Genomic DNA, 26,871 nt, shown 5'->3' on the forward strand with positions numbered 1-26,871 from the left:
GGTTAGAAGGTGTGGCAACCGTCGTCAATTTGATTGAACAGTCTGTCCTAAAATGCTTCACGTCTCTGCTCAGAATGTACTGGTGTGAACCTACCATTGTTTAGAGAAGAAGCAAGGAGAACATTTGACGGGTATGAACGCAGAGAATATCATTAGTAGGGAAAATTGGTGGTTGTGGGATTTTATGTAAATACTCTTAATTGTTTTCTGCACGCTTTGTACGCCTGGAATCAGAATTCCTAGAGGACTGAGGTAATTGTTCTATTACACATTAGGCCGGACTGTGTCATTTCAAGCTTCCCTATTTATTCCACAGCTCAGTATCTCATTACGTTCAGGGAATGTTCTTTTAATGTGCCAGTTGTACAAGCTAGATATTCTACTTCTGAAGAACATGAGAGAACAGGAAAGGCAATACTGTTCAGCCCCTGTGACTACTAGTGCGAACTGTTCCAGCAAAAGGGAAATTTACACACCAGATTGTGCTCAACAATCCGGTGAAAGTCCAAAGAAATGAAGATTGGCAAATTTGTTCTGGTTTTTTTTCACATTGGGAACAAGTTCCACAGGAAAAAATATTTTCCATTGTAGCAATGTAAATTCCGTCATGGTCTGTAATCGGGGTCTTTCCTGAGGTCGTCAGCTAAATGTTGGATACAAAATAATGGCGTTATTGCCAATAGAAAAAAATTAAAGTCAAATACATTTTCTAACTTATTGAACAGATTGAACGTTCTTTTCCATTATGACCTGTTGTTCTGACAGTGCAGCAATAACCACATTTACTGTGTGTGGATAGTGCGCTTTAACCATTTAAAGTGCACCCACACTTTCAGGGCTTAGTCACACGGGCGCATCCGGGCACTGATGCGCCTGTCTTCCTGCAGGATAAGACGGCCGCACTGCAGGTGCGGAGAAAGAACACATGACTGGCTCCATTGCCGGTCATGTGTTCTTTCTTCCGGCGCTGCGGAGAGTCATACGCACCTGCAGTGCGGCTGTCTTCTTCTTGCAGGAAGACGGGCACATCGGCGCCCGGATGCGCCGGTGTGACTTAGCCCTCAGGTAACTTTAGAAAAAGCTGCTATGTTTGTACACAAGTACTAGGGCCGGCTTCACACGGGCGATAAAATCGTGCAAAATTTGTGGGTTGCGAGACGCACAAATATGAACCCCATTCTCTTGAATGGGGCCATACACATGATGCTATGCGGGAAACAAATTGCGGCATGTTCTGTCCTTCTGCGTGCTCTTGCGGTGCCTATTTGTTCAATGTCCCGTCTGAACCATTTTTATGCTGCCCATGGTTTAGGTAGCATGAACCTGGTGACAGGTTCATTTTAAGAATGTGGCTAATTTTGGCCTTCAGCATCCAAGTTTCTTCTTTTATTTGACTGCTTGTGATTTGCACTTTGAGGTGCATTTTTATGGTACAGTTTGCCGCCATGACAATTTGACCTTGCAGCAGAACTGGCATGAGCCGCCTGCTGAGTATAAAATAGTAGCACTAAGGTGGACAGTTGTAGCATTACTATTGTTGTCTTCCAAGTGGCTCATAGCAGTGCTGTTCAGTGGTCAAGTGGTCTTAGCAAGTAGAGGACAAGAGGTCATCTCTGAAAATATGGATACTCATGATGTAATTTCGATATCATGAGCCCATCACATCAACCAAAATGTGAAAGTTTTCCTGAATTTGGGCTGCAACTCTATACTTATTAGGGAGGACTTATAAAGGGCCGTGAGACAGAATTCTAATGTAAAACAGTTGCATATTTTTGTGCATAAAACAGTGTCATTTTTGTTTTATTTTATAAAAAGTGGGCAGTGCTTACCTAATGGGCAGAGACATTCACGTCCTGACAAATTTACAATAATTTACATAATAAATTGCCCGCAAATCCATGCCACTTCATAGCAGGAGTAGATTTAGCTATTTGGCACATGGACATCCAGTGATGCACCAAATTTACTAAGAAGTGGGTGCCTCTTAATAACTTGTTGCATCTTGCTCCAGCAGGCATTGCACAAAGCCCTGTATATGAGCCACCAGTCTTATTAAAGGGGTTGTCTCGCGAAAGCAAGTGGGGTTCAGCACTTCTGTGTGGCCATATTAATGCACTTTGTAATGTACATCGTGCATTAAATATGAGCCATACAGAAGTTATTCACTTACCTGCTCCGTTGCTAGCGTCCACGTCTCCATGGCTCCGTCTAATTCTGATGTCTTCTGGTGTTTTTAGACGCGCTTGCGCAGTCCCTGCTTCTGCCTGGTGAATGGGGCCGCTCGTGCCGGAGAGCTGGTCACCGCGTCGTCATCGTAGCTCCGCCCGTCACGTGTGCCGATTCCAGCCAATCAGGAGGCTAGAATCGGCAATGGACCGCACAGAGCCCATGGTGCACCATGGGAGAAGACCCGCGGTGCACCATGGGAGAAAACCGCAGTGCATCCCTGGGAAAGGACCGGCGGCCATCTTAGGGAGAAGATTTTTAAAACTTCATATTTCGTCAGATCGGTAAGTAGCAAGCGGTTTAAAAATCGCTTTAAATTGCTATTTTATGCCAGGGGGGTGACAGGGGGAATGGGCTAATGTTAAATTTTGATGTTTGCCGCGAGACAACCCCTTTAAGTGTGCACCATTATCCATACTGTACATGGTTTTCAGTACATTTTGTGACATAGAGCTGATCATTTTAGACAAACCAGGTCAACCGAACCTCTTTAATGGCACTTATGTATGTTTTCGTTTCTATTTTGTTCCATTGGAGTTACGTAAATAGCTAAGTAAGGGCGCTTGGTTGTTTTTTCCATAGAAGTTAACACAGAGGACAGGGAACGGAAAAGCCACACATTCATTTTCCACCTGGATGCAGTGCCTGGCTGCCACCTCATCAGGTGGGAGAGGATCAAGGGACCCCCATTCTTATCATAGGTGTAAGTTCTAGCGGTATGACATCCGTCATTTTTGACATATCCTGTGGCCACTAGATGACTATTACCTGATCTGTATGCATATTCCATTGAGATAACCATGCATGATCAGGAGAGCCAAGCATTCCTGTTAATAGTAGAATTGGGAGAAATTGCTGTCAGCTGAAAGTATACATGGCCAGCTTTAAGGCTTCTGACCATGGATGGTTATTTGCTGCGGAATCTGTGTTGGGCGTCCGCACCGTGGGTCCACAGCGGATAGCACTCATAGCATGCTATAGGAAATCAATTCTTCCTGCATACTTGCAGAAACCACTTGAGGTTTCTGCAAGCGGAGAAAAAATCACAGCATGCTCCTTTTTTTCCACGGATTCCACACAAACGGCTTCTGTTGAAGTCAATGGAAGCTGTCCGATCTGTGGCCCTTCCACAATGCATTTGTGGAAAGGTCGCAGATTCCACGGGAAAAGCAGGAATTTAAAAAAAAATCTGTACTGCGCATGTCCGATGGTGAGCCGTGTGGACCATCCACAATACAGATGAAAAGAGAAGACAACAGGTACATGCGGGTGCCTCTGCTGGCAGAGTCGGATTCTGCATACCGTGTGCAGGGGGCCTAGGGAAAAAGTGTCAAATAACTCATCTCTGTTGGTGAAACTTATTAGGTATGAGGCAAAAGCAGACGAGAAAGGAGCACTTTGGAAGACAAGCTATTTTTATTTACATGGAGCAATCATATACATATACAGCTGAATAATCATTGGCAGTCCATCTATGTTGACAAAGGGCGATGCAGTGGGGATAACAGACTTATGCGCAACAAAAAATAAAGATGTGACCACCAAACCACCAAGTTAATTTGTAGGTTGGCCAATCCCATCTTCACATGGGGCAATAAATGGGTGAATGAACATTTGTTGCTGATTCAGCCCACATAAATGGGCCATTAAGGTTTCTGATTAATTACCAACTGTCTAAGTGGTCTCAAATGTTACCGTACATGTTCACCTGCATACTGAGAGCAAATGGGCACAGCTTACACTGGTAATAAAACTGATATCATGCAAAGCGTAGTAGAAAGGTTGGGTATAACTATTTTTACGCGTAGTAAGAACTTCACAAGACCTAATTCCAGGGCTTATCTCTGGATATGCATGTCTACATTACATAAAGTAATACATCTTATATCATTGTTACAATAGACCATCCTGATGATAGGATAACCTAAGGTTTCCTTCACAACAACAGATTGTCAGGATGGGAACAGACCTCAAATCTGCACACTATGCTATTACTAACAACTACTGTACTGATGACAGTAGCTGACTGAACAATCAAACATTTTAGGACATCCAGTACATTCCAACCAAGAATATGTTGGAAAAATTAGAGAACGAAAGCAGACATTTTTATTACATTAAAGGGCCACTCCAGCAAAAACACATTTTTGTATCCCTGCCCTCCTCACCTGATTACCTGTCACACTCTGAAGGTTTCCTCTGTATATCACAGCGACTTCCATGCAATGCAGCTGCCTGACTGATGCTTATCAGGCACCATCTTCTTAATGAGATTTTTAACTTTCATGTTCACATTAATTCCAGGATGCATCAGCACAAAATTAGCTAGAGTTTATACCATTTCTGCCTGCTGGGGGGAACAGTTTAAGTATCATTAATTACTATATTCACCTGAATACAACATTGTAAGACCATAAGCACACAGTCAGGAGGCTGAGCTGTGATTTCCTCCATTATAACTGCATGACAGGAACTATGTAATCATCAGTAACTGTGATAGGCGTGCCTGTGTCCCCCTCTAGGCAGTTTCTGCGGTAGATTCCCTGTAACAGCATAATACACACTGTGAAATTGACTAGTTTCAGAACACATGAGCCCAAGTAGATCTAAGCTGGTCAGCACTCAGAACACATGCCCATCTGAGGAAAAAGAGGTGAGGAGTTTCAGATAGAAAGGAATAACTAACCAAGGCAACACCAGCTCACTTATATATACTGAGGGGATAGCTGTGTGAAGAATGAAAAAAAAATCTGAATGGCTCTTGAAGTGCATTTCCCCCTTCTTGACATGTGAGCATTATACTTTTGTCAGAAGCCACTGTTTCCCACTGATTCGTCCTTCAGTTAAGTCTTAACTTTACCCTACAGCTGACGATGGGGAACAACTCCTGCACTTTTTATACCAGTATGACAGTATGCTTTTTTGTAAACCAATCATGATGGGGCTGATTGAACAAGATCAGGTTTTTTAATAAATATTTCATTTAATCTATTTTCATTATATACAGTTTCACTGGACCAAACCCTTTCCATATGTCCTAATAGTGTAAATATGTATGTATATATAGTATCTATGAGTGAGAGCCAAGATCTGCTCAGTACCAGCAACCCTCGCCCTCGTGAACTCAGCCACCTGTTTTTATGCAGATGCAGTGACATTTGCAAGGAAAATCTACTGTATGACTGGCCACAACTTCCCCCACAATAGCAGCTGACCCAACTTCTTAATTTCAAAAAGGGACTTTCAGTAGCACGAGAAGAAAAAAGTAAAGGCCAATTTTGAAGGACATTTTACAATATTCAACAGTTTTAAACTACATACAAAGTTGAGTAACTTTATGAACACTTTGCCTTAACTGCTCTTGTGCAACTATTTAATTACATGATGTTTTACTAGCTATTCGCAGAAAAAGTCAATTCAGAATTCTGCTAAATTCCTGATACCAAAGAGCAGTACATTATGGTAGCTTAGATTGCACAGATAACTTTGTTATTGATAGGGATGGTTCACTGGAGTTAAAGTTTGAAGCCTCCATTGAAGATCTTTAGTAAAGGGATTCTATAATCAGGTTCATGCTGTTCTAACCATGGGCAGCATGAATCCAGCACAGGTATGCCCATTACCATAGTGTATATTTTATTCTGAAATGCTCTACTTTTCCAAGTCATACTTTAAAGTGTGTTTTTCTGAGACACCACAGCATTTCAGAATAACACATACACAAGGACATTAGACATACCTCTCCGGCGTCCATGCTGCCAATAGTTTAGGCAGTATGAACCTGCTGACGGAATTCCTTTATAATTCAGGATGGAATGGCACAACATGCCGCGCTATTACCTCCAGGAGAATCGCAGAGAGCAGAAATGGAAGTCAAATGGACTGAATAAAGTCAACGGGGTCAATTCAGTGCCATTCGTTTCTGTCTTGAGATGGAAAGGGCTTAACATTTACATACTCTCTTGATGGAACAGGAAAGCGGAAACTCTAGGGCTGAATGCACACGGGCGGAAATTCCACAGTGAGATTTCACGCAGAATTTCCACCATTGCACACTGCCATAGGATTGCATTGGTTTATGCAATGCTATGCAGACAGCTGCAATTATGATTGTGGAAAACTTGCGTGATAACAAGATCGCGGCATGTCCTATTTCAGTGGCCCTAATCTTATGTCTGGATGCACAATGGGGCCCAAACCGAAAGGAGCCCTTGAGTAGCCAAAATGACAGAAGACCCCCACAAATGACCCCATTTTGAAAACTAGACACCTTAACGAATTCATCTAGGGGTGTACTGCGTATTTTGACCCCACAGTTTTTGAATGAATCTAAGCAAAGCAGAAGGAAAAAATTATGATTTTCATTTTAAAAAGTTTTTTTGTACAGCACACATATGAATGAAGACTTGTGCCCTGTTTGTTCAGAGACATACCCATTGTGGCCCTAATTTTCTGCCTGTATGCACAGCAGGACCCAAGCAAAAAAGAGCAACCGATAGCTTTCAGAAAATAAATTTTTCTCGAAGGTATTTTAGGCCCCATTGCCCACTTGTAGAGTCCTTGAGTCCCCAAAACGACAGAAAACCCTCACAAATGACCCCATTTTGAAAACTAGACCCCTTAATGAATTTATCTAGGGGTGTACTGACCCTACAGTCTTTGAATCAATTTAAGCAAAGCAGAAGGAAAAAATTACAACTTTAATGTTTTCAACTATGTTGTTTAAATAACAAGTTTTTTTGTACAACACACACATGAATGAAAACTTGCGCACCATAATGGATACCCCCGTTTATCTTGAGTTCAGAAACATACCTATTGTGGCCCTAATCTTCTGTCTGTATGCACAACAGGGCCCAAACTGAAAGCTTTCATGTGGTTGCCATTATCCATTGGATAACGGTGATCACGTGATCGAAGACCGCTCAACACTGCCCTCGGTCACTGCTCCAAGCTCTCGGCTACCTTTAATAGCGAGGAGATTTTAGATTTCCCGGATTCTCTCAAGCTTCTGCGCTTATGTCCACCATTTTGCCAACAGGCCCATGTGCCGAAGTTGGAGAAAGGTCCGTGAGTAAAGATCCTGTCAGGGGACATCATCAGAGGCCTTAGATAAGTAATTTCATGTCCGCTCATGAATTGGATCCATGATGGAAGGTAAAACTTTAACTTTTTTTTACTTTTATGTGATCGCCATTATCCAATGGATAGCAGCGGTCATGTGACCAGGGACCACGTACTGCTGACCCCCGTGAAATCTTCAGACTTCTGGCTACATTTGGTACCCAGGAGCAGGGAGATTTTTAATTACCCGGGCAATCCGTGGTTTTTGCGCATGCGCCCGGCACTTTGGCCAAGGGGCGTGTGTGCTAATCTGGGGTAAGGTCTGCAGATAAATGCAGGGGACTTAGGCACATAATTTCATCCTCCCTCATGGATATGATCTGTGAGGGGAGATGAAATGTAAACTTTTTTTTTCTTTTTTTTTTCCCACTTTTTTTTTACTTTACATATTTGCTGCTATCCACTGGATAACAGTGATCATGTGACCGGGAACCGCATACAGTGGTTCCCGGTGATATCTCTCTACTCCCAGCTACACATTCTAGCCAGGAGCAGAAGGATTTTAAATCTTCCAGGGCACGAGCCCTCCTGTACACGCGCCCAACAGAAGACAACGTGAGGGCCTGGAAGGACCAGATCTCCACGGGACATCACAGAGGACGGGGGTGAGTATTTTCACCTCCCCTCATGGATTCAGTCTATGAGGGGAGCTAAAACTTTAACTTTATTTTACCTATTTTAACTTTTCCAATGGATAGCGGCGATCACGGGCCTGAGGACCGTCCCCGGTGAAATCTCCTGCCTCCTGGCTACTGAAGGTAGCCAGGAGCCAGGAGATTTCAAATGTCCCATGACAATTTGGTCTTCTGCTCATGCATCGCAATTTTGCCTTTGGCGCGCATGCACAGAAGACGGCCAAAGGTACTTTTGGGACCAGATCATCGCGGGAAATTGCGAAAAATGGGGGTGAGTAGTTTCAGTGCCCCTCATGGATGCGATCTTTAACTTTTTATTCACTTTTTGCTTACTTTCATGCATGACGGGGGTCACATATCCCGGCCCCCCATGACAGCTGCAGGTTGTCGGCTACCTCCGGCAGCTGGCAGCATGGAGCTGTCACGTCCTCAGCCCGTGTGGTTGTAATTCTCAGAGGAAGCATGTTTTTACGTTACTGTATATAATAGGCCATTTTCTGATAACACTTCCCCTTTAAGTTATAAATATTTTAATTTAAAGACAGCAGGATCAGGCATTTCTGCGATCTCCCAGTCAATTCGTTTATGATGATACATGCTTTCATTTTGTGATTAATTACTCTTTGCAATGTTCTATTAGAGGCTCTTGATGTATAGAGTTGTTATGTGTTCCAAGCTACAATATCAGCATACTACTGATTCAGCAAATTTTAACTTAATTGCTGCGTCGAGTGTTAATTTAAAGTTTACTAAATTACGGTATGTAACAGCTTAACTGTCAAATTGAAGTTTTCAACATCTGTATTAGCAAATTGCTGTTTTGAATATAAAAAAGTGCAAGAATTTGAAATAAATGAAGTTTGTTTATTAGCATCATATTGTTAATTGATTTATATTAAACATTTCAGTAATTCATGCTAGGGTTTTAGGGTTACATGCTCAGTGATGAATATAAATTAAACATTAAGATGTTTGGCCAGAGAGGGACAAGCTTACTTGATGCTCAAGAAAGCCCCCTCCCCCCCCCCCCCCCCCACACACATAGTCCTCATCTCGACCTTGTGGTTTCAGATATTATAAAACTGAATTTTATGACCCAAGATTCTGTTCGCCTTAAGAGGAATATCTGCTACTTTGTTGATAATCAATCATTTTGATAATGACTTAATGCTTTAAAAGACACCTAAAAAGTAGATACTCCATCGTATACATAAATCAGTGTTAGTTCTGACATTCATCTTCCATCTTTAATGTTACCAATAGCTTCTAATAAGTCACACAATTCCACCAATGCAATATCATTCAAGGGGCGTTGATAATAAAACCAAAACTTTATTCTTCTATTATAAAAATAACTATCCTCCAGCTGAATGTGACCTTGCTAGACTTTCACAACAATTTCTGGAATGGATGACCTTTGCAACTAAAGGTACCTTTAAACGGGACGACTATCGGGTGCATTATTTTCCCTGCCCTCCAAACAAAGCTTCTAAAAGTTATGCAATATATTATATGTACCCCCAAAAATCACACCGATAAAAACTACGGCTCACCACATGAAAAACAAGCCCTCATATGGCCATGTTAACAGAAAAATAGAAAAAGTTATGGCTTTTGAAAAGTGAAGATGAAAATCCACCCAAAATTGTGACGTTTTTAGGTACAAAATAGAGGAAGTGAAGGATGGAAAAATCCGGCGCTGCTGTGGAGGAGCAGTTCAGACCCCTAAGGCTCCAGGGCCCAGGTGCAGCCACATCCCCTGCATCCTCTATAGTTATGCCAGTGGGAACAAGGGACCAAGCACCAATGCTGGACACAACAGGAGGGCGCAGAGGTGAGTATATCACTATTTATTACTGCATGGGGAAGGGGTTGTACTAAGATCTTACAACTCAGACAACCACTTTAAAGGGATTTTAAGATTAAAATGTATTTTTATTTTTAAATTGTGCTGATCATGCTGAAAAATAATAAAAAGGTGTACTCACCCCTCCCAGACCCCCACAGCTCCAGTACCTCATCTCTATTCTCTCTGCCAGTCGGTTTACAGCCTACAGTCATCCTGTTTACAGAACATTGTAGGCTGCTGTAGCCAAACACTGAACTCAGTGGTCCATCTCATTGGCTGCAGCAGTCTGTGATATTCCATTCGCACACTGAGGGCCCGTTCAGACGAGCGTGTTTTCGCGCGCATATACGCGCGCACAAAACTGCGCTCCTATATAAAACTATGGAGTTCCTATGAAGTGTTCACATGGGCGTGTTTTTAGTGCGTGCGAACGCGCGCAGCAACGAATAAAGGACATGCGTGGCAGTTTGGTCCGTACTGCGCTGCTCTTAACATTGGCTCCTATGGGACACGCTGCACGCGAGTCCGCTCATGTGAACGACCCAATAGACAGCATTGTAAATTTTTTTTTTTTTATGCTAAAGCTAAATGCTTTTGTGTCTTTCCCTTTGCATAAAGCACTCCATGTTGTGTTCCGGATGTGTTTGGTTGTGAACACCAATAAACGATGTGCAGCCTGTTATATAAAGGAAGAAACTTAGTAATCCAAAGTCCGCTGGGGCGCCAAAGAAATCGTGTGTCTCACAACTATCAATACTTAAAATACTGCCGCCGTGTATATTGGCTGGGATGCTGATACAGCTCAAGGTATGAAGAGCATCTACATGCGCTCCATGCAGCCAACATCACATTTGCTAACACGCATATGTAAAGCACGGACCTTCGTTCACGCGCATTTTTGCGCGCACGTTCAAACGCGCGCATGTGCGCGCGCATTAGCGCATACGCTCGTCTGAATGGGCCCTGACTCTGCAGTTTGAAAACAGATCCAATGAGGTGAACAGAGATATGGTGCTCAAGTTGCAGGAACCCTGGATGGGTAGTCATAAGCTGTTATTATTAAATACACAGAAAATCCCTATCAAATAACAAAAAAAAAACAGTAAAGAGAAAAGGATAAACAGGACAAGCAGACATGTTACACAGACATTTAAATGCATAGCAAATTGTGATAAGGTGTCCAAATGCATTATTACAATTTGTTTCAATAGTGAAAAAATCAGGATATGCCAAGTTTAACAAGAATAGACTTTTAGTTATGAACCCCCTCACCTAAACTAGACTACGAAAAAAGGATGTACTACCATAGATTGTCAGTGATACTGGTATCCAGTTGATCCAGGGATAATTCTGATTGCCAGACATGAAGACAAGCAGGAATTTTTCCCTAAGGCCTCTTTCAGACAAGCGTGGTTTACACGCTGCTACAGCAACATGTAAACCACGCTTCTATAGCAACCAATAGGTTGCTATGGAAGCGCTTACATGGAGATTCTGCGCTGGTAAAAAAGATGGGATAGCAAGTGCCTACTAGCCTGTCTGCTCCGTGCTGCGGCACTGTCCATGGTCCTGACAACAGGCGCCCATGGGAGCCGCGGCAGCACTCTGCCCTCAGCACGCACATGTAAACAGGCTGCTCCATGGAGCATGGAGCAGCTCGTTCACTGCAGAATTCCTGCATGTCAACAGCGTGGTTTGCACGCTGCTGTAGCAACGTGTAAACCACGCTCGTCTGAACGAGCCCTTAAATGAAGAAAATTGGTTTTTACGTCATTAGGTTTTTTTGCCTCTTTCTGGATCAACATTAGGGGTTAATAGGCTGAACTAGAATGACATGTGTCTTTTTTCGACCTGCATGCTATGTTACTATGCCCCTTTCACTTCCTTAGACCAACGGTGAAATTTTAATTAGTGTGATATATTTTTTCCTACATTTTGAACCTGGGGTTCATCTTATAGTCAGGTGCATCTTATAATCCGAAATACATTGCACAATAATACTTTTATGAATGTTCTATACCAATTTGTGATGTGTACCTGTATTTGCATGTAATATTCTGCATACAACATAAACAATCACCTTCACATCTGGAACCTGGCTTAGCATATAAAGTTTAACAGATTAGTCTACGTGTCGTATTATAAATCTCAAGAGCGCACAATGACTTACAGCACACAACAATTGAACAGCATATTTACAATCATCTTCATTCATAACATCCTTCATATTTCTACTTCAAGACGGAAAACACAGTAATTCATCACTGAAATAAATTACAGACATAAAATAGATGCAGTATTTCTTGGCAATACAGGATATAAATACTCCCAGTGAGATATGAGTCATGTCTGAAGCGTGCAGAATATTTCTATATTAATATTAAAATGCATATTAAACATTTCTACGTTCCCACTGCATACACGGAGTATACAACAGAAAATAATTTGTACTATCATGATACTGCATAATTCATTCACATTCTCAGAACTTATAGTATATGAATCACATCCTGAATGGGACACTTGATGCACAATATGTTCCTAAACTGTCAAAATGAACCAGGACACAGCACAGCTATATGGCAATCGCAGCTCCATGCTCACTTTAGGTACCCTCTAGCGATGGCACGAAGAACCAGTCATCCTTCCAAGCAGTGTACATGAATGTATTTTACATTCATATAAGCTGTGCATCGAGTTTGTAAAACAGACTGCACCTGCCGCTACGGGCGATTCCGATGATTATGTTTTATAAATAATTTAGAAATACACAAAGCTAGAAACAATATGAATGTTCTAAGTACTAGAAATGCTGAGTTACTTCTGCAGCAAAACGATGACTTTTTAATATATATATATTTTTTTAATTCATTCCCTGAAGTGATCATGACCCCATGACTATACAGTTGTTTTTGCTTAGACATGTATTAAAATGCAACTTGACCACCACTAAATCGACAGCTAGGTTTTAAATATAGTAGTCTCAATATACTGTCAATAGCCTGAAAAATCCCAGCCACAAGACCTCACTAGTTAATGATCATTGGTAGAATCTAGGGTGTAACTGGGGGGGGGGGGGGGGGCAGGCGGGGAATGTGCCCTGGGCATAATGAGGAAGGATGACAGATAAGCATCGGACCAAGCAACAGTCAAGAGAGGCAATCAGCTGATTCTTGCAGGAGAGAGCAGAGGAAGACACTGCCTTTAAAGATGCATTTACATGCAAAGATAATCGCTTAAACGGTAAAACAACTTAACAAACTGCCAACATTTTTGCATAAAATAACACATCCCGTTAATCGCTGTAATCATCTGTGTTTTCCTCCTCGAGTTGTTTGCTCAGCTGGGCATGTGTTAAGGCGATTGTTATTACATAAATACTTTGTCCAGCTGAGCAAACATCTGGTTGGCAGATTACATTGTTCTCCTGGAGGCAAGGTAAATATTGTACTCATTGAATATGAAAAGCAAACAAAGCCATCACTTAGCTGCTGGAAAAACAGAATGAACTGCATTTACACTGAACAAATTTCGAGCGGGCAAACAATGGATTTTATGCCAGCCCAAAAATCTTGGCTAACGATAGCTGAAGGAATAGTGCACAGCTGCCAGCGTTTATGTGTAACAATTACTGCTCATTTTTGGCCGTTTGACCGAATTTTTAGCAATAACCGTTGCGTGTAAAAGGGCCTTTAGGCTGAAGGAGCTACCATGTGATTATCATGTCACCAGTCACATGTGTTTGGAAGGAGCCAGAGTAAAAGCTGTGCTGTCAGGAGAGTTTCTTGCAATTTCCTTTTGAATGCAGAAAATGAGGATGTACCTGTGAGCAGGTAAGAGAAATCGAACAGTGTGGGAGCACTAGTATTATTGAGAGGGCAAAAAGGAGGACACTATTAGAGTAGGAGGCACAAAAGAAGACACTATTACATTGGGGAACAGAAATGAGAACACAATTACTGTGAGGGGCACAAATGGGGGATTATTACTCAGTGGGAGAAGGAGGGGTTACATCCATATTAGGGATTGTGACCATGATTTTTTAAGACCCTAGCAATACCCCTGTCTGCCAGCGCTGTGCTAATGGGTCACATAAGACCATGATCACATGACATTTTTCACCACAGATATAATATAGAATCCACACCATTTCCACATCAAATCCACTCCGAAATCCACATCGGAAATTTCTCATTAATCTTAATGGGAATCCATGCATGCAGAAAAGAAAGACACAACATGTTACTTCTTAACGTGGATGGCATGTCAGACAATCTGCATGCTGATTGTGCCCACTGACTGCGGTAAATCCAAGTGTAGATCTGCAACTCTCGCAAATGAAGATTTATGTCAGAATCAGAATCACTTACAGAAACCAGTGAGTGACAACAAGACCAATAGTGACAGAGAGCACTAAAGTAGACCTCATAACAGCTTTATTACAAATGTCAATCAGGCGGCCTCCAGATGCAGAGAGATTGCTTCTCATAGTCCTTATACTGCCAGTGTGTATACAATTCACAGGTCCAGGTTAACCATAGTGCAAATATTGTCCCACATGATGCTCTCGTATTCCAGGAGGATTGACATTTAACCCTTTCCAATCAGAACATATCCAGCAGGGTATTCTTACTGTATATTACTGGCCGCTCTATTGTCGGAGGCCTCTCCAGCAGGTCCCATACCGCAGCACTGGCTCTAGCCAGCAGATGGTGCTGTTGTATAAGGGCAGAAAGAGAAAAAAAACCTAGGAAACCCTGAATCCAAAATTGGATTGCAAAGGGTTTATTGAAAAAAGAAAATTCAACTTCTCTTTTAATCACCAAATCAAAAATTTCACTAGCATGCGTTCACACGTCGCTGATTTTTTCTTGAATTTTGGTGCAGTTCTGAAGCAGCTTTTTTATCAATACAATTTGAATTCAATTGAAAGTGTGAAATCTGCTGCAGGTCTGCACCAAAATCTGAAGCAAAGGGTGTGAATACAGAATGCCATTCCATCAGCTTGCACCACTCTAGTGCCACAATACTGCAGGTATGTAAGAATTGGCCTCCATTTCTATAATAGATAGATTTAGTTCTGTCTAGCACTTTCCCACATTGAGGCCTTATTCACATGACTGTATATATGCAGCTAATTTACAAAATCGCGACCATCTGAAGCATCGGTAATAATGGGATATCGGTGACCAAAAATGGCAACCGATTTTATATGGAGCATGAAAAGATAGGTCTTGCCCTATCTTTTGCCGAGATATGCTGGAGGCTCCCATAGGGTTCTATGGGAGATGGAAAAAAAGAGAGGAGCATGGAGCTTAGCTGCGTCCAACACTGGGAAACGAAGACAGCTGCCTCTGTTTAAGCATTAGCAGTGATTCTGAGGATTTCTGCCAAATGAGGGATTTCCGCACTGCAGCGCATTTTTCTGCCGATACCCCACAGCTGCTCGTGTGAATGGATGAGAAAACGCAGCTAAAGCATGGAACTTGATCGCAGCTATTCTTTATTCATGCAATTTTCAGCCGCGATCAGCTGAGCGTAAAAACACATACGGTCATGTTAAAGGGGCCTTATACTCTGCACATTCATGTCCTGTGTGATCCATATTATGCTCTGTGCTTTATTTTCAAGACAACTAGAATATAATCACTAATTCCCCTGACTACTAATCTATAGATACTGATCTATCTTATAACTAATCCAAACCATTTAGACATGTTTGGTAATGTTTGCATTCTTTAGTTGAAAGTATCTGTAATTTCTCCCTGTAATTGTGGTTGTAATCCTATACTGCCACCTAGTGGTAGAATCTGAGAATAAACTCAAATTACAAGTGCAATATAAATGTGTAGGATTATTGTCCCCTAATTGAATTATAGGCATATTATAAATCACAAGGGGGTCTAAAAGTATAATGTAAAAAGAGGCAAACTGTTAGGTATACAGTAGTGACACGTTCTGATACTAGAATGTGCCAGTTATATAAGGGATTGTTCCATAGAGAAAATCCTTATCCATAAGTCTTAGATAATATGGATATCAAAGAAGGGGGTCCAGTATGATCCAGAATGGAGAACTCCGACAGAATGGTCGGCAGGAATTAACCCTTTTAAAGGGAACATGTCGTCACTTTTGTGCGCAAAACAGCTTTACCGGTAAAATAAAGTGTTGTAGTTTACAAAATGCATTTTGATAAATGTTTTGCTCAACCTTGAAAAATAGGGCATAAACTGTTCCTGCACTGCATGTAAATTCACAGTAAGCGGTCTAGTGGGCTGAGAAACAGTCCAATCAGCCCCCTGGAGACAATATGGCCCACCCGCTGGACTATTCACTGGGATTTTACATGTGGTGCTGGGAAAGTTTCTAACATCTTTCTCAAGATGTGAGTTGATCAAATCTTTTACCAAAATACATTTTGTAAAGTACAATATTTCATTATTTTACCGGCATATCCTGTGTTTCATTTTCAGAGTAGGCTGCCATGTGTGTACATGAGGAATAGCACTATATCTAGGCATTATATGACTTGTATCCTGCATTTTCCCCATTTTACCCTCTGCAGGGTGTATGTGTGATTCTCCGTTCTTTCAGGACTGGCGGGAGGAGCCTGGCTACTATGTTCTATTTACTGCGACAAAGAGAACTGCAGATCCTGCTCTCTGTCTGTAACACACTTAAAGAGACATTACATCGTCATGTAGGAGTGTACGGCGTTACTGAGCAGTATGTATGTGAATAAACTGCAGCAGATCTGTGTGCGTCTCCTCCTCATCCTAGTCTCTGCTGGTTATACAGTTCAATGAGGATGATAGTTCATCCCCCTCCTGCATATCCTGCCTGTGGTTCTGTTTCTTGCCAAACATGTGACAGCAGGCAGTAGCTAGCAGGAAGGGAGACCCCTAGTGGCCAGCACTTTAGAAGGACTGTCTCAACACATAAAAACTATTTTAGGTAAATAAAGAAAATAGCAGTTTTGCTAGTTATCACACTGACTATTATATAAGCACAAGTTGTTTAAAACGTTATTGGCCATTTCATCTACACCTAAAATATTCAGTCATTAAAGCATTAAATTGGTTTCAGTTCATGGTCATTACAGGGTAAAAATACGCCAGTCATGAAGTGCTCAAGGCCGTTTTCACAGGGGCATTGCGATTTTCGGCCGCCCACATCACGGCCGAAAATGGCATGCACGGGTGAAAGCCACGACCAAGTCACAGCTAAATCTCCCATTTTCTCGCCTGTTCACATGGCCAGGCTGCAGAGTATATAAGCCACAGCCCAGAATTCTGGGGGGAAAAGAGACCCTTAGTGTTGCTAAAGTCTCTCCCCCCTCCTTGCTGGTTGATAGTGGCAATAGAAGCTCCCATAGAAGCCTGTAGGAGCTGCTGGCAAGGGGAGGGGGAGGGACTTTAGCAGCGCTTGCCATGCTAAATTCCCTCCCCCTTCCCTTTTCTGACAGCTCTCATAGGCTCCCATAGGAGTCTATGAGAATGGCTGGCATATTCCCACAAAACATTGTACTATCTTTTCCAGCGGAGCGTAAAAGTGGCCAGCCGGAATGCGCACCATATGTGCTATCTTTTCCGGCCCAGCGGATTTTACGCTCCGGACAATCGCCCATCTGAACAGATGCATGGGAATCCAATGCTTTAAATGGTTGTGATTTTCAGCCGGCATTTTATCATGGCAAAATAGTTGCGATAAAACGCTGGTGTGAAATAGGCCTAAAGGGGTTTTCAGCCAGACAGTCATTATAAAAAAAGTGTCCACCATCTTTTTGCCCAACTCTCTCCCCCCCAAGATACTTTATGAGTTCTCCACTGCTCCTGCTACATACAAAAGAATGGGGTTCATATTCATGTGAAATAGGTGCGTCTCGCAACATACAAATCTCACGCAATTTTCTCAGTTGTGTGAAAGCAACCTTAGAAGCGGCCTTGAATCTTTCGCGCAATGAGCGATATTTTCCCACAAACAAATCGCAGCATGTCCTATCGCTTCACCTTCCTTGAAACACATTGCCCATTGATTTCAATGGAGCCTTTAAAGGGGTTGTCCCGCGCCGAAACTGGGTTTTTTTTTTTTCAACCCCCCCCCCCCCCCCCCCCCGTTCAGCGCGAGACAACCCCGATGCAGGGGTTAAAAAAGAACACCGGACAGCGCTTACCTGAATCCCCGCGCTCCGGTGACTTCTTACTTACTGGTTGAAGATGGCCGCCAGGATCTTCTTCCTCGGTGGACCGCAGGGCTTCTGTGCGGTCCATTGCCGATTCCAGCCTCCTGATTGGCTGGAATCGGCACGTGACGGGGCGGAACTACACGAAGCCCCATTGAGAAAAGAAGAAGACCCGGACTGCGCAAGCGCGTCTAATTTGGCCATTAGACGGCGAAAATTAGACGGCCTCCATGGAAACGAGGACGCTAGCAATGGAGCAGGTAAGTGAAAAACCTCTTATAACTTCTGTATGGCTCATAATTAATGCACAATGTACATTACAAAGTGCATTAATATGGCCATACAGAAGTGTATAGACCCACTGGCTGCCGCGGGACAACCCCTTTAATGCATCGCATGGCTCTCACATACCCTGCGATGTGCACTTGAGTGCGATGTGAGGTTTCACATTAAAATCAATGGGAAATCCTTCCGACCCTCTATTGTGCATGAAACTGGCGGGAGGAAGCTGATTTGTGGTGGTGGAGGAGCAGCAGCAGTTCTGGGCGGCGCTCACCATCAATCAGCGGTACATACAGGCAGCAGTGCAGAGGAGAAAGAGAACCCTTCTCCCCCCTACTATGTAGCAGACCTGGCCGGACGTATAAACCTTTCAGCCCGCTTGAATTTCAGCATGTTTGCTCTATAGGATGCACTGACTTTTGATGAAACCTACTTTCCTCTAATCGTAGCAGATGCCCTCTTGTTACAGTCGCAGTCCTGGGTATAAACAGATCCTGGGAGAGATCCTTGTATTGTCCCCTCATGTACTTATACATAGTTATTTGATCACCTCTTAGCCGTCTTTTTTCTAGAGTAAATAATCCCAATTTGGATAGCCTCTCTGGGTATTCCAGTCCCGTCATTCCATGTATTAGTTTAGTTGCCCTTCTTTGAACCCCCTCCAATACCGTAACATCTTTCCTGAGCATCGGGGACCAGAACTGTACGCAGTATTCCATGTGGGGCCTGACAAGTGCCTTATATAATGGAAGGATAATGTTCTCGCCCCTCGCCCCTATACCTCTTTTAATGCACCCCAAGACTTTATTTGCCTTTGCAGCAGCTGACTGGCATTGGTTACTCCAGTTCAGTCTACAACAGCAAGCAGAATTGCTGAACATAGTGAGAAATCCATGTTATGTAACTTTTACTATCACAATGATAAAGCCTTAGTTACATAAAACTGGCTGAAATGAATCGGGCTTTGGCATCAGAAATTCGACAAGGAAAGCCTGCAGATTCAGGGCTGTGATCACATAGATGATATAGCCCTCCGGGTTCAAACTCTGCACCTATATTTAAAGGGGTTGTCCCGCGCCGAAACGTTTTTTTTTTTTTTTCAAACCGCCCCCCCCGTTCGGCGCGAGACAACCCCGATACAGGGGTTAAAAAAGAACACCGGACAGCGCTTACCTGAATCCCCGCGCTCCGGTGACTTCTTACTTACCGGTTGAAGATGGCCGCCGGGATCTTCTTCCTCGGTGGACCGCAGGGCTTCTGTGCGGTCCATTGCCGATTCCAGCCTCCTGATTGGCTGGAATCGGCACGTGACGGGGCGGAGCTACACGGAGCTACACGGAGCCCCATTGAGAAAAGAAGAAGACCCGGACTGCGCAAGCGCGTCTAATTTGGCCATTAGACGCCGAAAATTAGACGGCCTCCATGGAAACGAGGACGCCAGCAACGGAGCAGGTAAGTGAAAAACTTCTTATAACTTCTGTATGGCTCATAATTAATGCACAATGTACATTACAAAGTGCATTAATATGGCCATACAGAAGTGTATAGACCCACTTGCTGCCGCGGGACAACCCCTTTAATAATAGTATAATGGGGAAGAAAACTCAATGCTTACATTATCATGACAGGCGGCATCTTAAGATGAATATCCCATAAAAGATCCCAGACCTGCATGTGCCTGAAATAGAGCTTGTAAATCCTACGGTGTTCGCATGTTTATATTGCAGTTGTGCTTAACAACTTCTCCATCATTCCTACAGTTTTCTCTCTAGTTGTTGATGGGAGTTTTGCTTTGACGGTCTTCGGGACAGATCACTCCTTCCCAATAATAAACTTGAAGTGCAATCTTTTATAAAATGCTCTAGATTATAAGTTTCACAATAACAGAGTCCATCTTCTGCCTCGGTAATCTCTCCGGAATTCAGAGGGATGATCTATAGAAAATATGTTCTGTTTCTTGACCCTTTCACCAGAAGCTTAACTTATGGAATTCCTACAGGTGTCTTTTGTCATTCATCTGTATTATGAGTGCATGGAGCCACTCAGAATTGCTTACTATTCATAAAGCCTGATTCTATAGAGCAGTGCCGTACTAGAAGACATGACTATAGGATAATTGCCACCAGAAACATTTTTGGCCTCCAAATAACATCTTTGTTTTATTGTCCTTTCGTAAAGCAGCCCCCCTGACGATAATTGTTGTCGGCCCAGCTACTAGAACCCTGTCCGGTCAGCTGTTTTCCCTGGGAAAAGCTTCCTTTGCTACGGAAGGAATGGAGAATCACACAACGTCATTTGTAATCAATGGGAAACAATGAAGTATATAGTTGAAGCAGGGTAAGCAAAGCACTTCGATGACCAAGCACAGATCAACGACATTGGCACTCATCTGCCCGACCTTCATAGAGACTTACTCAGACTCTATTAGGAAATGGATGATCGCTCTTACGGCTACTCTTCCCCTTATAGCAGCATCACTGTCAGCAGCACAACCCCTGTTTTCAGTCATTGGGTGATCTGCAACACATTCAGGCAGGCCATTTATTGGTCATTTGAATATTTGGGTGAACATTCATGCCTAATAATCAGCATATGTAAAAGGCCCTTAAGACCCCCTTTGGCAGTGACCTTCTACTCATATGAACATACATGTTTTACTGTGCCAAACGTATTAGTCTTTATGGGCCATTCTTTCTTATGGATATCATAAGGGAAGGTCCCCAACTCAGACTGCCGTCAATGAGCCAAAGGTGAGAACTGCTACACAGAATGGATTTGGCTCTACAGTACATCACAAGGTCATCCATACACTTGCATGAATAGCGTGCAATACCATATTTTCCATGTAGTAATCACTGGCATCTTCAATTTTGAATCAGTGTTATTGATCTGCCCCTTCCCAATAGCCATTTATACTACCCTGTTTCCCTGAAAATAAGACATACCCTGAAAATAAGACATAGCATGATTTTCCAGAATTTTTGAGGATGCAAAATGATTTTTCAGGCTTTTTGAGGATGCTTGAACTATAAGCCCTACTCCAAAATTAAGCCCTGCTAACAGTTAATTAAAAAAAGTCAATTTAAATAGTGTCCAGGCAGCTATACATGTAAAAAAAGTTAAAACTTTTTGAACAAAAATTAATATAAGACACTGTCTTATTTTCGGGGAAACACGGTACTGCTGCCTTCTGATACGACAGAGGAGTCTTTAATTCCCCCAGACAGAAGGGCCTGCGTGCACCTCTTTACCTTCGTGGCTACACCACTGTTGACTGAACTAAAGTACAAACTGATGTACATTTACATATATTTGCACCATATATATTCTACATACATACATACACACACAAGACATATTAGGTCTCCTTTATTTCAATACTCCCAAAGTGTTGATTTTTTTTGGTAATGAACAAAGGAAATTTGATGATGTATTAAAATTAATACGCTGTAATGCACATCTATATCTATCCATGGTCAGTTAATAGATACTACCGGGTGATTCTCTCGCTAGGTAATCGTAACATTACTCAGTAACCCTTTGTTTTTGTCTGTTTCCCTATGAAAATTGCTGTGTGTATTTAGGCCTTAGTCAGACGGGCGTTTTTTCGCACGATTTGCGCATCACATGTCGCATGCGCATGCGCAAATCGCGTGACCGGCGGTGAAAAATCGCGGGAAAAATCTGCACCTAGCCGCGTTAATCGTCGCAGCAAAACGCCCGTCTGACCGGAGAAAAATCACCGTGCGCATCAAAATGCGCATGAAACTTAGACTGACCGGCGAAAAAAATGATTTTGGTGCGCACATAAAACGCTGAACGCAGATAGGCGCGATTTGCGAATCGTCGTGTCCTATAATTTATCGCATATCCGCATAAAAAGCGGACATGTGACCGATACCATAGCGAACCATTGGTTCTATATATGCGCGAATCGCATGCGCATGCGCAAATCGCGCGAAAAAACGCCCGTCTGACTAAGGCCTTACTCTGCATGTTGTAAAACAAGGCCTATCTAGAGAATATACTAAAAATGGCTCCTCCAGCATCCAAGCACTTTGTCCATTGGCAAAGACATCAGCTAATGTGACATCGGTAATGGCAGCAACCTCCTGTCATATTGCGATTTTGAAGGCATTAATTATTTACAGCTTATTGCTGTATATACGGCCCTACAGTAAACCCCACAAGAAGAAATCTGGTGGCATCAGGACTCTTGATCTTGGCGGGCACAGATTTTTTTCAAATGAATAATAACTAGAATTACTTTCAGTTTTTTTAATTGTTCAACGGAGTACTTGTATGTGGCACACTAAGTCAAGCGCTTGTTTGGCGGTTGCGTCTCAATGTCATGGGTACAGTCTACTTCATTCAGAGGTGTGATAGTTTGATAGACATAGTGGGAGGTTTATAAAACTTTCCAAAACAAAAATTGCCTTTCTTGCCTATAGCAACCAATCACAGCTGAGCCTTCATTCCTCTTACTGCTCCTGGAAACTAAAAGCTGAGCTGTGATTGGTCACTGTGAGTAATAAAGGCAGTTTTTCTTTTTGGCAGCTCTCATACCTGATCCATAATCTCCCGTCATGTCAATTTTCATGGAGAACCATACAAGAAAAGGTATTAAGGGATGCATAGGTATCCTAGCTAAAGAATCACAGGGCTACTATTCCACAGTTCACCCTGTATTTTGGCTATATGAATAATAATACTTTTTTTTTTAATGAAACATTGACCGTGTCTATATTTGTTATAGAAATTCTATCTATCTATCTATCTATCTATCTATCTATCTATCTATCTATCTATCTACCCATTAGCTATCTATCATCTATTGTCAGTATCCGTCTATCTCATATCTATCTATCTATCTCATATCTTTCAACATATCTATCTATCTCATATCTATTTGACATATCTGTCATATCTATCTATTTATCTATCTATCTATCTATCTATCTATCTATCTCACATCTATCTCTCTAACTACAGTATCTGCTCTAACTATATACTCATTAGCTACCCATCATCTATTGTATCTATCAATTTATCTCATATCTATCTATATATCTATCTATCTGAGCTATCTATTATCTATTGTCAGTATCTATCTATCTATCTATCTATCTACCTCATATCTATCTATTTTATATCTATCTATATGTCTATCTACCTCATATCTAGCTCTCTATCTACAGTATCTGCTCTAACTTTATACTCATTAGCTATCTATCATCTATTGTATCTATGTATCTACTATATCTATCTATCTATCTATCTCCTATCTTTCCATCTATCTCATATCTCTCTATATATCCATTTATCTGATGTCTATCTATCTCATCTCTATCTCTCTATCTACAGTATCTGATCAAACTATATCCCCGTTAGCTATCTATGATCTATTGTCAGTATCTATCTATCTATCTATCTATCTATCTATCTATCTATCTATCTATCTATCTATTTATCTATCTATCTATCTATCTATCTACAGCATCTGATCTAACTATATACCCATTAGCTATCTATCATCTATTGTCAGTATCTATCTATCTATCTATCTATCTATCTATCTATCTATCTATCTATCTATAGTATCTGATCTAACTATATACCCATTCGCTATCTATCATCTATTGTCAGTATCTATCTATGTACCTTATATCTATCTACCTTATATCTATCTATATATCTATCTACCTCATATCTATCTGACTATGTACAGTATCTGCTCTTAATATATACTCGTTAGCTATCTATAATCTATCTATCTATCTATCTCCTATCTTTATATATCTATTTATCTCATATCTATCTATCTGTCATATCTATCTATCTATCTCATATCTATCTCCCTTTCTACAGTATCTGATCTATCTATCTGAGCTATCTATCATCTATCTATCTATCTATCTATCGACAGCATCTGATCTAACTATATACCCATTAGCTATCTATCATCTATTGTCAGTATCTATCTACCTCATATCTATCTATATATCTATCTACCTCATATCTATCTCACTATCTACAGTAACTGCTCTTACTATATACCCATTAGCTATTTATCATCTATTGTCAGTATCTATCTATCTCATATCTATCTATATATCTATCTATCTGATGTATATCTATCTCATATCTATCTCTCTATCTACAGTATCTGATCTAACTATATACCCATTAGCTATCTATCATCTATTGTCAGTACCTATCTATCTACCTCATATCTATCTATATATTTATCTATCTCATATTTATCTCACTATGTACAGTATCTGCTCTTACTATATACTCATTAGCTATCTATCATCTATCTATCTATCTATCTATCTCATATCTATCTATCTATCTATCTATCCATCTCATATCTATCTATCTATCTATCTATCTATCTCATATCTATCTATCTATCTATCTATCTATCTATCTATCTATCTATCTATCTATCTATCTATCTCATATCTATCTATCTATCTCATATCTATCTATCTATCTATCTATCTATCTATCTATCTCATATCTATCTATCTATCTATCTATCTATCTATCTATCTATCTATCTATCTATCTATCTATCTATCTATCTCACACTTCCCACTAGTAATGGTCTAATAAATTCCTTTAACTTCCTAAACAATGATATTTACATCTCTCCATAATTTATTATAGGGTAAATCTGTTTTCACAATGTTTAATGCCAGAAAGAACTAAATGCTAAACTTTATCCAATTTTGCAATTTAAGGGAAAAAAAGACGACTGCCACATACGTGCACACTGATCATTTGTGAAATTGCAATGAACTACCATCCTGCTCCCAAAACCTGTAAGACAAGAGGATCATGTGAGAAAATATCCTGGATGAATGAAGGATAACCTGCCTGCAAAGGAAACATTATTTAAGATAAGCCGCCACATCTGGTCCTCTGTCTTGTTACCAACACATCCAGAATAGAATTCTCAGCTGATCTATATTTCATAACCAAATAAGACGTACAGGATGTAGATTCCATTGTCTCTTTATCCAATAAACCATATGTGTTATTACATGTGTATTCATTCAGGCTGTTACCACAAAATATATGCTTTCTCTGAGTAAGTACATGGGATGAAGAAAAAAACTGCAAAATTGATGTCAATGTTTCTATATTTTTTTTCCAGGAATCTGACAAAAACAATCAATTGAGTGCAACTAAGTTTTAGGCATAATGGAAAAAAGAGGGTACTTGTATTCATGAGAAATGAAGCAGCACAAAATAAGACAATTAAAGGGGTTGTGCAACTGTAGTATGGGATAAAATATTGATAGGAAATGCCATCACTGTCTTGTTAGATAGATATCTTGTTAGCAGCCTTGTTAGATTTTTTTCAATATGCAACCAACTCCCAAAAACATTTTGTGTAGGATCTGCCATTTGGCTATATGAACTTGAATCAGACTGTGTTGCAGTTATTTGTACAGTGCCTAGTCTTGACCCCTTAATTTTAAGGATTGGCAGATTGTTGGGAGTCCCAGAGCTTATGTTCCCTTTAATCATCAAGTGGTGGCAGATCCTAGCAGGTTGCCATCACTTACTGTGGTTGGAAAACCATTTTAATGCCCACAGTTGAGTATAGAGTTAAAACACGGATTGATAAGTCCCCAGGTATGCAAACAAAATCCAGGAAAACAAAACAGCATCCAGAAGAATTAGCAATAGTAATGAGACAATTTTTGAAGAGATCAGTTTGGCTGATTTGCCAAACTTTTTCAAAAAGTGTGGTTCGTTGTGAATTAGTTCAAACCAAACCGTAAGTTCACCAACACCCCTAAAACTGGTTTCTAACTCTGTCTATGAGCCATAAAAGCCTGTACAACATTTTGAGAGGCATTTATGGCTCTTAGACCGTGTTATAAACCAATGTTAAAGACTAGTGTTGAGCAAACTGAACCAGTAGTAGCCTGTTTCGGGTAGAACGTTGCTAAAAGCTTGGTTTGGGCTTGTGCCAAACTGAACTTTTAGCAAAGTTTGACCTGAAACAGGGTTCTACTGGTTGGGTTCACTCATCATTTATTAGCAATATTATTAATCAGGCAGAATGGGGCATTGCATGGTACTAGACTCTTCCTGACATTAGCAAGGACAACATACCTCACCTTGTAACTGTCCGTCTCATCCCTGAGCAGTCACAGCATCATGATCACACAACAGTGCTACAATGTACCACAACGTGCGGTCAGCCAACCTGTAAACAGAAGAACACATATACTTTTAAAGTAAAAGTAACTCAATAAAAGTTCAGAGTGCCGTCCATTATCTGCAAAGAAGGGTATCTGATTCAAGAGGGGTATCTGATTCACCCCTCTTGTACATCCCATAAGAGATTAAAAAATCATTGCAGAGTTATACTTCATGCCTTAAATATACTTGAAATGTCTTTATATCTCTACAAGTCCTTTATTTATCTTGTGCTGCTTCTTACTTCAAAAGGGGTTTTACCAAAATTGACTTCTATCACCTATCCACAAGATGGGTGATAAAAGTCTGATCAGTCAAGGTCTCACTGCTGAGACCACCACTGATCC

The 26,871-nt window shown here is 41.2% G+C and overlaps 1 long non-coding RNA gene across 1 annotated transcript; it reads left to right on the forward strand.

The window, feature by feature from the left end:
• Positions 1–25,349, forward strand: LOC136573373 (uncharacterized). The gene is made up of 5 exons (XR_010785877.1): positions 1–131; positions 2,812–2,932; positions 9,649–9,822; positions 20,480–20,638; positions 25,051–25,349. It is a non-coding gene; the product is annotated as an uncharacterized lncRNA (long non-coding RNA).
• Positions 25,350–26,871: the final 1,522 nt, after the last annotated feature.

The sequence above is a fragment of the Eleutherodactylus coqui genome, chromosome 7 (genome assembly GCF_035609145.1).
Source record: "Eleutherodactylus coqui strain aEleCoq1 chromosome 7, aEleCoq1.hap1, whole genome shotgun sequence".
NCBI lineage: Eukaryota > Metazoa > Chordata > Amphibia > Anura > Eleutherodactylidae > Eleutherodactylus > Eleutherodactylus coqui.